Here is a 15498-nt window from a genome sequence, read left to right as displayed (position 1 = left end):
TTACATGAATGAAAGAAACAAGCCAAAGTCCTACGGAGCCACACTACATCCTTGGAAAGGTGTTAGTGAGAAGTCAAATAAGGGACTGCACACGTGATGTAAGATTCTAATAGGTTTATGTCAGGCAGGAATGTGCCAGAGCCCCGAATCCTCCTCCAAAGCTGACCTGGAAATATTCACTTCTTCTTGCACACACTGTCAAGAGACAAGGGGGACCAGAATTTCAGGTAGAGAAACTGTCTAAATTCAGCAACTAGTTGTAAGGTTCAAATGCAAGTTTAAGGATCCCAGAAGGTTTTAAGCATCCCACTTCAGCTCAGGTCATGATCTCACAGTTTGTGGGTTCGAGCCCTGCGTCGGGCTCTGTGCTAACAGCTCAGAGCCTGGAGCTTGCTTCGGATTCTGTGTCTCCCTCTCGGCCCCTTCCCATGCTCGCACTTTGTCTCTCCCTCAAAATACAATCAAGGCATAAAAAATTAAAAATAGATTTTATTTTAATTCCAGTTAGTCAACATACAGTGTTATACTAGTTTCAGGTGTACGGTATAGTGATTCAACACTTGTATCCATCCCAAAATAAGCTTTAATATGCAATTCCTGTTGCTGCCCACTAAACTGCTCTTCATGGCTGAACTTGGAGCGTGGACCCTGACCTGGGGAGTCCTCACGTAGAGTCGGGGTGATGACTGCCTGGGGAGTCCTCACGTAGAATCAGGGGTGATGACTGCCTCGAACACAACTAACCGTGAAATCCGGGATTCCCATCATATGTTGATATTGTCCAACAACCGCGGCAATGGGATTAGCTGCTTTCCAAGAAGAGTTGCTTTAACCCATGTATCTTATAAAGACAAATATTAGAACTCCTCCAAACAAATCATGAGCTCTTAGAGAATTTTTTCCCACAGAATCACAGAGTTCATCATTTCTTTATTGAAGATTCTTTTTTTGGTAATGTATTTACTTTTAAAAAATGTTAATGTATTTATTTAAATTCAATCTAGTTAACAAGCAGTGTAGTACTGGTTTCAGGAGTAGAACCCGGTGATTTATCACTCACAGGTAACCCCCAGGGCTCATCCCAGCAGGGGCCCTCCTTAATGCTTATCACCAAGTTGGCCCATCCCCCCACCTCCCCTCCAGCAACTCTGAGTTTGTTTTCTGTGTTTAAGAGGCTCTTATGGTTTGCCTTCCTTTGTTCTTACCTTACTTCTCCTTCCCTTCCCCTATGTTTATCTGTTGAGTTTCTTAAATTCTGCATATTTTTACTGGCTTATTTTGCTTAGTATAATACACCCTAGTTCCATCCACACTGAGGCAAATGGTAAGATTTCATTCTTTTTGACCACCAAGTAACATTCCATTGTATATATATATACCACATCTTCTTTATCTGTCAGGTGATGGACATTTGGGCTCTTTCCATAATTTGGCTATTGTTCAGGGTGCCTGGATGGCTCAGTCGGTTAATCCTCAGACTCTTGTTCTTGGCTCAGGTCATGATCTCACAGTTCATGAGTTTGAGCCCTATGTCCAGCTCTACACTGATGGTGGGGGGCCTGCTTGCGATTCTTTCTCTCTTCTCTCTCTGCCCCAGCTTACTGTCTCTCTCTCGCTCGCTCTCTCTCTCTCTCTCTCTCTCTCTCTCTCTCACACACACACACACACACACACACACACACACACACACACTAAATAAATAAACTTGTTTAAACTTGGTATTGTCGATAGTGCTGCTATAAATATTGGGGTGCATATGCTCCTTCAAATCAGCATTTTTGTATCTTTTGGATAAATGCCTAGTGGTGCAATTGCTGTGTCAGAGGGTAGTTCTATTTTTAATTTTTTGAGGAGCCTCCATACTATTTTTCAGAGTGGCTTCACCAGTTTGCATTCCCACCAACAGTGCAAAAGGTTTCCCCTTATGCCACATCCTTACCAACATCTGTTTGTTTGTTTGTTTGTTTGTTTGTTTGTTTTTGAAAGAGAGAGAGAGCGTGTGCACATGCTCCCATGCATGGGAGAGAGGCAAAGAGAAAGGGGGAAAGAGAGAATTCCCAGCAGCCTCTGCCTGATGACTGATGTGGAGCTTGATCCCGTGAACCCATGAGATTGTGACATGAGCTGAAATCAAGAGTCAGACACTTAACAGACTGAGCCACCCAGGTGTCACTCTTTGTTGAAGATTCTTCTGTGGATCCTTCTTATTTCCTTGAGAAATTAATATTCTAGAGGAAAACCGACATTCTTTGTAATCTTGCTCTTTCTATACTTCATAATCACTCCCCTACCATACACCATCCTCCAGCCATAATAATGTTTTTCCTGCTCTCTGGACACAAACATTCTTTCATGGAACAGGATTTTATGCTGCCTGTTTGTCAGAAATGCTCCCCCATCTCCGTTGTATTTGGCAAACTCCTACTCACTTCTCAAAACCTCTGTGGGGTGCCTTGTTCTTTCATCTGTGCCTCACTTACTTGCTGAGACCATCTAGTAGAAGGCGCTGTCTTACGTTGACTGTCTAACTTAACGGGCATGAGTCTTCAAAGACACAGTGTATCGTTGATTTTTGTATCATCAGTGATTTGGGCTGAATCAAATAAATTGAAAGATTCAGGTCTCTCTAAACTTTGAAGAGCAAGTGTATGTATGTTTCAACAGCAGGAGACTTTAAAAGGGAAAATGGCTCAAGAATGATAGAGGGCTCTCATAACCGAATTGCAAAGATATACTAGCTTATGACCTGAGGACAAAATTAATATCTACTTGAAGAGGCTTTTGTAGTTGTACAGGCTGTTCTCTAGTGAGTTAAGATAGCGATGGGAATGGGCATAAAAAGGAAAAGGAACTAGGTGCAGAGAAGAGACAGGAACTTAGGAGGAAGGTGATTCATTCCGGGACAGTAAGATATCCATGGAGCTTTATTCTGCCGTTGGAAAGTAGGATTCTTTCATGGGAAGGAAGATGGCAAAGAAAGATGGCAGTGCCCACCAGACCACAGGTGGTGTGCCTGGGGACAGTTTTCCATCCCACGTGGCTGATTGAGGTGTTGAGGTATATCAGTCAGATGGGTAAAATTTCCTAGTTCCATGCCCTCCCGGTGGTATTAACAAAGATCCTGACAGGTCTTCAATACAGGTCATACCTCTGCCCACATGGAGAAAACTGGCAAAGAATAGACAGGTCATTAGAGCCACAGCCAAATGAGTTAGTAGAGGTCCATCTTCAGCGAGATAAAAGAGGGTAAATCGTGGGGCACCTGGATGACTCAGTCAGTTGAGGGAAGACTTCAGCTCAGGTGATGATCTCACAGTTCGTGAGTTTGAGCCCCGCAGGGGACTCTGCACTGCCAGCACAGAGCCCACAGATCTTCTGCCTCCCTCTCTTTCTGCTATTCCCCCACTCAGGCACTCTCTCTCTCTCTCAAAAATAAATAAACATCTTTTTGAAAGAGTATAAATTAGAGTCTGAGGAGAGCAGTTAGTGGGCTGGGAATTTACAGCATGAGATATTGAGATTTGGTGGCTCTTTGGTGTTTACAGAGAGAGGAGAGTGTAGAAGGGAAAAATCCCCCCTAAGAAAATGAGATGCAAAGCTTGAACAGTGAGATTTAATCTCCTCTCACAGATGGAAGTGGTGATTTTAATGTTTATTGGCTATTTCAGCTAGGTCTTCTAGCATAATGATGTTAGGGAAGATAAAAATGGAATATAGGGTCAACAATGCAACATGACTACTGTAGGCTACTCAACCCTAATCTTCATTAATAAGAAGAAATTAATAGAAATGTATTATCCAGAATAAAATATGTGATCAATGCTCTTTTGAACTATCAAGTACACACCAAAAAAAAAAAATGTCATGTTATGTTCTTAGCATAAATGTTAAGATGAAAAAAGGACACATGAACATATTAAGTGGAGATCAGTAGTCAGAATTCAAAATAATCTCCAACTATGCTATATAAATGCATATACTCTGTATTAAAAACAAAGACATACCTCTTTTCTCCAGTGATAGAGATGCCCAAACAAAAATAAAATGATCTGTCTTTGCAAAATGTGCAGTCATAAAATATACTCATTGATCAAATGTTTTGTCCAATATATTAGTAGGTAAAAAAGAGATTAGAATTCTCAACTCAGTGATATCTATGAATTTTAAAATCAATTCTGTGTGGGGCGCTTGTGTGGCTCAGGCAGTTAAGCATCCAACTTGATTTTGGCTCAGGTCATGATCTCCCAGTTTGTAAGTTTGAGCCCTACATCAGGCTCTATGCTCACAACGCAGAACCTGCTTGGGATCCTCTCTCCCTCTTTCACTGCCCCTTCCCCACTTGTTTGCTTTCTCTGTCTCTCAAAATAAATAAAAGATGAAGTTAAAAAACAGTTTTAAAAAATAGAATAAAATAAACTGTGTTATTGCCAGCAATAATGTTATGAATATTAGGATCCATGAGTGAGACTATCTCAGAGGATATAACCTAGGAGACATTGTCATGGTCAAGAGCAGGTATTTCCTGCTAGTTCTCTGTCAACAGTATATAAACTTTATTTCATCTTCTCCAATTCTTAAAAATACTATTTCTTTTTCTTGTCTCATTCCACTCTTCATAATAAGTGGAAACAGTAAACATGGCCATTTTATCTCTTTTCTTTTTTTAACAGGAATCTCTCTAACATTTCTTCATTCAAAATCGTGCCAGGAAAGGTCCTTTACAGGAAATGAAACCACTTTAACTATTTTCAGCATAAAATCGGTTAACCTAGAGTGTTAGGTACTGATAAGATATTTGAAAGTGCTGGTATAGTGGAGTCTTGACTGTTCATGCAAGAAAGTTTGGCTTTCTTGACTTGGCTTTCTAAAACATTACAGTTTTCATAATTATATAAACGGTATAGTTGCCACCTAACTTCCACCTTCCAGGTCTCCTATGTTTATCTAACCGGAAGGATTTAATTCATTTTCAGAATGCTATCTGTGAGGGAAGCTCTCTACTTTCAAGTTTCTGGAAAGTCTCACTAGAAGGTGTGTGGAGAGTCTCTTCCATGGACACTTGTCCTTTCAAACATTCTTGTTACACTCCCTCTCCCTTAAAAGGGGGACCATAGTCCACCAATCACCATACATATCTCTGGACAACATCCTTCTGGGTCATAACCCTGCCTTACTCTCCTATAACCTGGGGACTTGATGGCCAACCATATCAGCACTCCTTTCGTTCATGCTGTAAAAAGGGGAAAGGGAATTGTTTAACTTTTATAAACACATGCTTAGAAAAGTAAATTGAAAATAGGGGTAGTGTTGGGAGCCATTTCTGAACTCACTAAGTTGAGAAAAAAATCCTTGTGAGGTAAGGCAAGTTTGCAAGTCCTCTTGCCATCAGATGGTGACTGATATCCACACCCACTCAATTATTTTTGCTTGAGTGCCGACCCCCAAGGCACCTTGTTAATTGGTATCTGGAGTGACTTGTCCCCTTATTCTAAAATACACTGATTGCACCTTGTGAAGGAACTTTTAGGAATTTCTTCTTTTGTGTTTATGGGAGCAAATATTGCATTTCCTGAGAAATCTGTTTTTCTTCCCCTCCAGAAAACAGGCTATTGACCCCTGCTCACAAAGAACTAACTCTTGCCTTTGCTATGCTAAAAACATTGTCTTGTATTTGAATGCTAAAGATATCTTCCTTCCCCATGTGATAAGCAACTAAGTCACCTATATCAATCACTATTGATAAAGATTATGCATGAGTCTTCTACCAATCTATGTTCTGGGAAATGTTTACATACCAAAGAAATTTGTCATCAGAAATCATTGACTGAGGCAAATGCCACCTCTGTGCTGTGACCCATACACTTAACAATAAATAAAGCTGAGTCTCAGTCAGTGCAGAGATGCCTGCCTGGTGATCAGAAAGAATCTTGTGGCTCTCTCATCCCTCTCCCTTTCTCGGACACCATCCATCCTTCAGGGAATCATGGACAGGCTGGATCTGGACTAGAGTCTTAGTCCAGCTAGAGTCTTAGCTTCTGCAATTAATCAAAACATTGTGATTGATATCTAAAAAGCATTCTTCTTCCATCCATTTTACATTTCCATTGGCTCAGTCAGCAACTTGGCTGGATAGGTTCTTTATTTGTGTTAAGGGTTGAGGTGGGGATGCAAATCTTTATTCCCACCAGGTAGAATTCTAACACATTCATCCTAACTCACATCACCAGCAGCAGTGCTATCTCCCCGTGGTTGTCAGGATAAACAAGCCCAGCTAATAGAATATTTGGAGGCTATTGGATCAATGGCATGAGGAAACCAAAATGGCAGATCCACGGTCTCAGTGAAAACATTGTTACATCCTGTGATGAATCATCTCTCCCTTAGGCTCTACACTTCTGACAGAGCAAAGACTAAATTCATGGTGATGGATAACAAGTATTTTGCAAATGGGCCTTAGGGGTGAGAGTGAGCTATGCTGTCGCTTCTTTTGCCACAAGGTTCTCAATCCCACGTTCTGACTGTGGAAGGGACAGCATTGTTTCTTCATTGCTCTTTGAGTGCACATACATAGGACAGTAGCCCACACTCACAAGGTGTTTTCTCCCAGTTGATGCTGTAACAGAATTGTCATGAACCAGCTGCATCTAATAACTGGATACATATCATGAGAGAATGCCATGGTCTAATGTGGTACCTTCTGTATTTGCCACTAAAAAAACAAAGAAAGAGAGATACTTAATCAGAAATAATGTACTGGGGGAAAATAATGTTGTATGGAATACTATGAAAGAGAATAAGACATTTAATAAGGTTACAGTGGTGGTCCTGGAAGAAATATGGCTGACATGGAAGTCAAGTCCATGTTGAACATAGCTATGTAAAACCCATTATAATGGAAATGGGCCTGTGGAGTCAATCTGCTGCTGGTGGCCCTCAAGAGAATGAGGCCATGTGAGGGACTTGGCATCTTTCTCTACTTCGGCAGAGTGGGTCCTGAGCAGTGTTAACCATTGGTTCAGTTTTGTGGAATGTAATTTGTATTATTGAGGACTATGCTCAAATTTATAAAATTAGGAGGACTTCCTTGGGTGATCTTTTATTTATTTCTAATAAAATTGCATTAGGTTCAAAGAATGTTATCATACCAGTTACTTTATTTGGTATTTGTTTGTTAATACTTACTTAATGAGTCAGACATAGTTTTTTATAAATGCTTTATAGTACATTTGAGAAGAGTTTAACTGTGTGTGTGTGTGTGTGTGTGTGTGTGTGTGTGTGTGTGTGTGTGTATAAACTAGGTCAGGGGCTCCTGGGTGGCTCAGTTGGCTAAGTGTCCAGCTTCGGCTCAGGTCATGATCTCACAGTTCATGGGTTCGAGCCCCGTGTTGGGCTCTGTGCTGACAGCTTGCTCAGAGCCTGGAACCTGCTTCGGATTCTTTGCCTCCCTCTCTCTCTGACCCTCCCCTGCTTAAGCTATCTCTCTCTGTCTCTCAAAAATAAATAAAAAACATAAGAAAAATTTTTTTAATTATAAACCAGGTTATATATACATGCTGTTCTTAACTTTTATTTTTTTAATTTTTTAAATTTAAATTCATGTTGTTAACATGCAGTGTAGTCTTGGCTTCAGGAGTAGAACTCAGTGATTCATCTCTGACATATGACACCAGTGCTTATCCCAACAAGTGCCCTCCTTAATGCATGCCACCCATTTAGCCCATCCTTACCCACCCACTTCCCACTAGAAACCCTCAGTTTGTTCTCTGTATATAAGAGTTTCTTATGGTTTGGCTCCGTCTCTGTTTTTATCTTATTTTTCCTTCAGTTCCTCTATGTTCATCTGTTACATTTTTTAAATTCCACACATGAGTGAAATCATATGATGTTGTCTTTCTCTGACTTACTTCACTTAGCATAATGCATTCTAGTTACATCCACATCATTGCAAATGGCAAGATTCCATTCTTCTTGGTGTCCAAGTGGTACTCCATTGTATATAATGCCACCTTTTCTTTCTTCATTCATCAGTCGGTGGACATTTGGTTCTTTCCATACTTTGGCTATTGTCGATAGGGCTGCTATTAACATTGGGGTGCCTGTGGCCCTTCGAATCAGCATTTTCGTATCCTTTGGACAAATACCTAGTGTTTTTAACTTTTAAAAAAAGTAACTACACTACAAAACTCCACCCCATGTTACTAAAAATAAGCTTTTTAAACTTTACCCCAGAACTTGCCCACAGGGGTTGTGTGAGTCCCAGAATGCTTGTTAATACATGCTTCTTCGGGGCTCATGGGCATCAGACACTTAGGAATGTGTAAAACTCAAGAATCTTCGTAACTGCCCACATTACTTCTGTTTCTTTCTTTCTCTACCTCATTCTCCACAGAGTCTGAAAGTAAAAATTTTCCCAAGGAAAAGCCTCCCCTTATTCATTAAAAAGCACCAGAGAGAATGGCCAAGATCGGGGTGCACATGACCCCAGGCACGAGGAGATTTGACCACAACAAAGAACAAACACAAGGTGCTGGCTTTTGAGGGGGGGCCACATAGCTGTGTCCCCCCCCACCCCCGAGTCTTCTGGGAGGAAGAAAGAGGAATGTGGGCATACCACTTACAGATGAGAAGGGCGGGGTCTCATTCCCTTCGGGCCCTGTCTCATCTCTGCTCTGACAGAGGGGATCCATTCCAGGTCTGCTGAGAAGTCTGCACAATTTAACAACTTGACTAACACCCTTGCTAGGAACCAAGTCACTGAATTTTGTGACACTTCACCCAGACTGCGTGAAAAACAAGCCCTCGGGCTTCTGCTGCCTGCTTTCTTCCGGAAGGAAGTCCACTGTCTGACAGAGAGGACAGCGGGGCACACCCGCCGTGGCCTGCCAGGGCCCTGGGTCTGACAGAGGCCAAACTTTCCAAGGTTTAACTAAGCATTTCACGGCGAATTTCTCACCTTCATCTCAGCACCAGGCTTTCCTGACAAGGCTCTGGATTGGGTATTTGCTCAGAAGCCATTTTTTAATTTTAGCCTTGTTTGGCATCTGGAGAGCTGGGAACCTTCCAAGCCAGCAAGTCACGATTTTGTTGCGTTGAAAGTCCTTCCTTTACGTGTTCCTGTCCTCTTGCGTTTCTTAAGGAGCAGCGGGAGCAAAGGTAACCCACTAGCAACTCCTGGTGGGAAGCCTTCTCTGCCAAATCACGCAGTGAATCAGGTGTATTTCCCACCTTTCCCATGCCTGCGGATGACAGTGTTGGCCCTGTGTCTCTAAAATCACAAGCCCACACCTTGTCATTTCAAATCAGAGCCCCATTTATGGTGTGCGGTCGGGGGCGAGGAAGGCATTTAGTCTCCAAAACCTTACAGTAAATTTCCAGTGATACCTCTCATGTCCATCTTTAATTAATATGGCCATTTTTGGCTAAAGGCAATGTGGGAACAGGAAATGGGGGAGAGTCAAAGGAGGAGGGGCAGCAGCTGAGGTAAATTGGTGATAAATGGAGAAAAAAACAATAATTAAAAACCCCTATGCTTGGCATAATGTTTACTAGGGCCAGTGCAGAATCTAGAATAAATGCATGATTTTAATCATTAAGACCCTATTTCACATCTCAGCTCCAGATCTGGCTTTACTCAACTGTAAGACTTTGAGGGCATCAGTTAACCTCTTGGGGTCCACAGTTTTCTTCCGAGACATGAGGGTCTATAACACCCCTTTGGTTCTCAAATCCTGAACTTGTATTGTTTTTGACATACGTGTAAACAATGAGCTCCTCAACCTGCAAGTCTGAGGATGATCCTCAGGCAGGAGGAGCCGTGGACAAGCTGCTCCATCCCTGGGTGTGACCCCGCCAATGTTGGCACACCACAAACGTGCCCTCTGTGTCCCCGTTCAAGGAGACACACCCCATCGCACTGTTTTTGCCCCATGTGTTCAGCTCTCTCTTCGGTACAGTTGTTCAAATCGAGACGTGTTGACTTTGTCCTCTGTCACCAGAATCTCATCTGGCTCCTTTCTGTCCTCTGCTAATTGATAACAGATTGCTGCACATGAAGCGTGGCTTCTAACACTCAGAAGACAAAAGGGACTTCCGTCTCACACCTCGTGTCACATAGCCTGCTGGCGTCTCATATCACTGAATATTTTTCGAAGGAGAACAAAAAGAAAAGTGGATGTATTTAAGGCCATACTAGCGAGACGATGTTTATCTTTGCAGAGTAAGAAGCATTGAAAACGTTGTAAACCAATGAACACCATCCTAGAAAACCATAACAAAAGGAAGTCCATTCAGCAAATTGCATGATCTCAGAGACGGAAAGAAGAACATAGAGATTTAAATGAGTTGCCTTTAAAAAAACTACCAAGTATTCAATAAGCACACCAGGGAATGTCTCTGAACTCCTAAAAGCCCTTTTTCAGTCTAATTCAGTTGGCATTTATGTCAAATTTATGTATATCTCTAGCTTTTCCTGAAGTATCTTCTTTATCCAAATACATTGTACGTTCCTGAAGGACAGAAATTTGTTTTAGGTACTCAGTCTACATGTGTTCCTCCAATGATTATTGGTAATTACAGTTTGTAGAGTACCTTGTGATAAGTCGTGTATAGATCAAAACTCAATGTCCATGTTTCCAATTTCAAGAAGCTTACAGCAGTTGAGGGAGGGTGCTGTGTCAACAGACAGAGTTGGGAGTCATGTTAGTTCCGTGACTGAAGGTGGATCCTGGGTGAACTAGGTGGTTCCGTCATCTACAGACGAGAGCCGATGGTGCGTGCCTCAAGCTGGGCGGAGACCCCCGGGACCTGGGCAGGCAGCAAATATGGCATCCCAGCTTGTCTCTCCAGAAAACGCCAAGATTGTTTGTTAAACAAGCATTTACGTAATCATCCATTTTCTATATGAAAAGTAGCTACTTTTTTGCATGGACCTCACGTATACTGTAGTATAGAGGTGGAATTTAAGGAAAGGTATTAAGCAGGCTGTGTTTTAGCTTATGGGCAAGTAATAAATTGTATCATGTATCTTGAATGTATCATAGATAAGCTGCTATATTACAATTGCCACTTCCGATAGCTGTGAAATTAGGTGATTAACTAGTTGGTACCTAACCTTCTAATTTCTGTATAAGTCTAATTACATGAAATAGAAGTGGGGGTTTTGATTTTTTACTTTGCTTTTCTGTTTGGAGTATCATTGAAACTACCGTATTGTAAATGACGGAAAATAATTTCATATGTTAAAAAAATAAAATGTATAAAAAAAAACAAGCACTTACGTAACATACTCTGTGCTCGTCAGTATTATGAAAATTATGAATCTCAACTCACTGAATCCTCACAATCTCTGAAGAAAGCACTATCATCACCCCATTCAACAGATGAGGACATTGAGGTCCAGAGATGTTACTAACAAGTTGGAGAGCTGGGACTTCCCTCTGGTCAACCTGGCTTCAGATTTCATGTCCTTCGCCACTTGGTTGGCGCAAAAAGCCAGGCATGTGAGAGAGGATGGTTTCTAGAGCTGTCTGACTTCCAATCGGTAAATATAAATTGAAAATCGATGCTTTTTTAAGATATCTGATAAGACTGAGCTTGGTTTACCTTTGCTTTTCATCACGCTCTTTTCGAAAATCTCTAATTTCCTTTCCTGTTAATGCAATTAATCTGTTGTTGATTTGCTGCACATACTGATTCTCCCCTTATTAAAAGTAATACATTTTGATTGTCATAATTTGCAAATATTTATCTCCATTCAGTCATTCAACAAACACTTATCAAGAGTTTATTATGGGTGAAATTTTGTGCCAAGCCCTCGAGACATAAGGACAAAGCATCTCTTGCCCCTGCGTGATTAAAGTCGACCTAAAGGCACAGACATTTAAACAAACACACATGTTAAAGGGCCATCATTTTGATTCTTCAAATCTTCTTTTCTGATTTACTAGCTGTAAGACACTAGTCAAATAGGTGACCTCTATTTCCTTTGATTTCCGTATTGATAAAATCAAGGCACCACTGCTGTCTACGTCCCTGGGCCATACAGAGAACTCACGGAGTGATTCACATAAAGTGCCTCGCCAAACGTAAGCTGTCATAAATGTTACCTACAGATCAGGAGGCAATGCTTGCCAGTAAACACTACACACAAACAAACAATAAAGGATATAAATGAGGTATAAAGAAACGTCGAAGTAAAGAGTCAAGCATATTTTTGAAGATTACTCACAGCAGAAGAAGTTTCACGAAGGATGTTCCGGGAGTATTGGGTTTTATGGGTCGAGTGTGCTTTTATCCCCTGGAAAGTCACACGAGGAAAGGAATTCTTTATAGAGCAAGAGGAACAAGAATGAAAAATCATAATTGCAGTAAGCTACCTGAAACGTGGCCCACTTAAAAAGGAAGGAGGGCAGGGCAAAATGTATTACCATAATAGATTGGGAAATAGAAAGATAAATATGTTTCATATTTATACTTATTCTATATTTGAACTTATTCTGTAAACTGGAGTATTAACTCTGAGAAATAGAGACTTTTCTGTTGCTGATTCTGTTAATGTGATTTCAAAACTGGCACATTCTTTAATAAACTTTTATAGGGCTAACTGTCTATTTTAAGAGGATGAGGATGGCAGAGGTATAACTTCATAGAAATCAGCACTTGATGTCACTAAGCAGATTATTAAAATGTGTCACCTAGCCGTAAGGACAGGAAAACACAGAGTGTCAGCGCGGCCACATGGTAAACCTCACACCTGGTCCTATGAGGCTGGAGAAAGAGCCCACAGACACTTCAACAACTGCCTTCACGCCAAGGATGTCAACTCTCATAGGGTTTGGGTCACTTTGTTATTCCTTTGATAGTAAAAGTAACACTATTGTTTGAACCTGTCACAATACTGGGTGTTTGGATTTTGTTTTTAATTTCACTGTCCCCCTTTTATATAAAAGGCTCAGAAATAAAAGGCCACACAGCTCCTAAGTGATGAAACTAAGATACTAGTTTTGATGTTTTTTCCACAACACAATGCTTGAGTGTGCGCTCATATGTGAATACACACACTCCTTGCACACACACACAATATGACTGAATAAGAATGTGCTAATCAATGCAAAAAGCAAAGCTTTGGAAGTCAGTAGCCTCAGTGGGTAATGCACTAGTGATGCCCTCAATTCTCATTCCAGAAAACAAGACAGGCACTATACTTGCTTCCATTCCCTCCGTTTCCTCCATGCCTCCCATCTTCAATTGCTTACTCTATAGGCCGATTTTACTTTAGTCCAACTGTCGTCAATATTCCCTGCAGTAGAGTGAGAAACACTTGGATTTTCTAAATTTCTTCAGGACATAACTCTGAAACAAGAACGCTTCAATGACGAATTAGAAGAATCACAAGTTATAATGTAACCTGCTTGGTCAATAGATTTTACTGGCTTATTGAAGTAGAATTAACCTACAATAAAAATGACTCATTTTAATGTTTATTTATTTTGAGAGAGAGAGAAAGAGAGAGAGAATTCCAAGCAGGCTCCATGCTGTCAGCACAGAGCCAGACATGGGGCTCAATCCCATGAACCGTGAAATCATGAGTGAGCTGAGATCAAGAGCCAGATGCTCAACCAACGGAACTCCCAGATGCCCCTGAAATGACAAACTTTAAATGTACAATCTGGTGAAATTTTCCAATGTGTAGAGTTATAGGACTATAGTCACATGACATGGGGCTTGGCCATCACCTCCAGAGTCCCTTCACACCCTTCTGCTCCCAGTCCCAGAAATTACCGTTTCTGCTTTCTGTGAATACCATTGTGTCTTTTCTAGAATAACCTATAAATGGAATCATACAGTCATAGTCTTTTGTGTCTGATAAGTGTGAATTCCTGAGGGCTCGCTTAGCAGAACAGATAGCTTGGTTTACCACCACAAGGAAGTAGTTCATCCAGAGATCTTTTATTTTTCGAGTACGTATTCAATGTTCTATATGAGATGTAACCTGGATTCAAAAGTAATTTGCCGACAGCCCTAGAAACTAGTGAGAAGAAGGAAGGCGACTTGTGACCAGAGCTTACCACTGGTTTGGGGAAAATCTCATTCAAGCCTTAAAAGATTGTACAAATATTCATTCTACTTGTTAGTGCAAAGGGGGCCAAAGGTGGTTACATGGGCAAATAATCAAACTTTTCTGCTTTTGTTGGAGAAATCATGGGAAAATTATATTACGGAAATACCTCTTAAGGCAGTCTCAATTCCCTTACATACTGAAATGTTATCGGTCATTGTTTAAAATTTGTTTTCTTTGTTTTACCAAATATTTAGTTTTATTTGCTATTTGTGTTTCACTTGTGATTCTTATTCTTCATTCATAGTTGAACCAACATCTATTTTGCAGCATACTGCCTTGGGCTGTGACCATGACCATTATGACAAATCTTCTGTCAGGGACAGAAGGACTGGGAACCAGATGGGATTGTCTGAAGAAGAAAACAAGGGGAAACATGTTCAAATAAGGGGCACACTTCTCTCGATGCCTAAACCCTTTCCTTTTACAGCTCCTGTCACAAGTCTCTCTCTCTCCACTAACCCCCAACATAAGGCCTGAGCTTCTGAGCCCAAATTTGAGTTACCCTTCCCTCAGACTTGAGAAAAGGAGGCTGAGTTTCAATTTATGAATCCAAATGGTAGACAATCAAGAGTCAGTGAAATAAAACGATTCCACCGTGGCTCCGACTTCAACGTCTCTGTCTGCTCAAGACCTTGACTCTCTCTCCTTGTGTTTCTTCATCTCTTTATTTATGCAGCACGCTAACCCCTGGAAAGTCACAACAACTAACGTCATTCCCACCTTAGTAGGCCTCATAGGAAAAGGAAATGTAGGTTACTAATTCTAGGTTTGCATTGTCAGGACTATAACAGACACATGCATATACTGCTGACATTCTCTGGGTGGATTAGAGAATGATCCAGATGAGAGGTGACCTTTGAACTCTTGGAGATGGGGCGGACCAAAGGCACACCTGCCGGAAAGCAGAAATAAGAAAGCTCACTCTGAGGTGCCTGGGTGACTCAATTGATTAAGCATCTGACTTTGGCTCAGGTCATGATCTCACGGGTTGTGGGTTCAAGCCCCACGTCGGGCTCTGTGCTGACAGCTCAGAGCCTGGAGCCTGCTTCGGATTCTGTGTCTCCCTCTCTCTCTCTGACCCTCTCCTGCTCGCACTGTCTCTCTCTGTCTCTCAAAAACAAGCTAAAAAAAAACATAAAAAGAAAGCTCATTATGCACTAAGGGAAATGAGTAATTCTCTTCACCATCATGACATTCCTAAAACATTAAGAAGTTAAATGGCAGTTATTTTCCCACGCTAAAAAATAAGATTCATGCATGGATATGGACCAAGAAAACAGAAAACAAAAATTCTTAACCTATTTAATATTATTACTAATCCCTTAGCTATCCCCAGTTAAATATTCTTGAAGCTTCTCTGACCTCCATTTCACGAAACC

This window comes from Suricata suricatta, chromosome 4 (assembly GCF_006229205.1).
Source record: "Suricata suricatta isolate VVHF042 chromosome 4, meerkat_22Aug2017_6uvM2_HiC, whole genome shotgun sequence".
NCBI classification, from domain to species: domain Eukaryota; kingdom Metazoa; phylum Chordata; class Mammalia; order Carnivora; family Herpestidae; genus Suricata; species Suricata suricatta.
Note: the sequence above shows the minus strand (reverse complement) of the source record.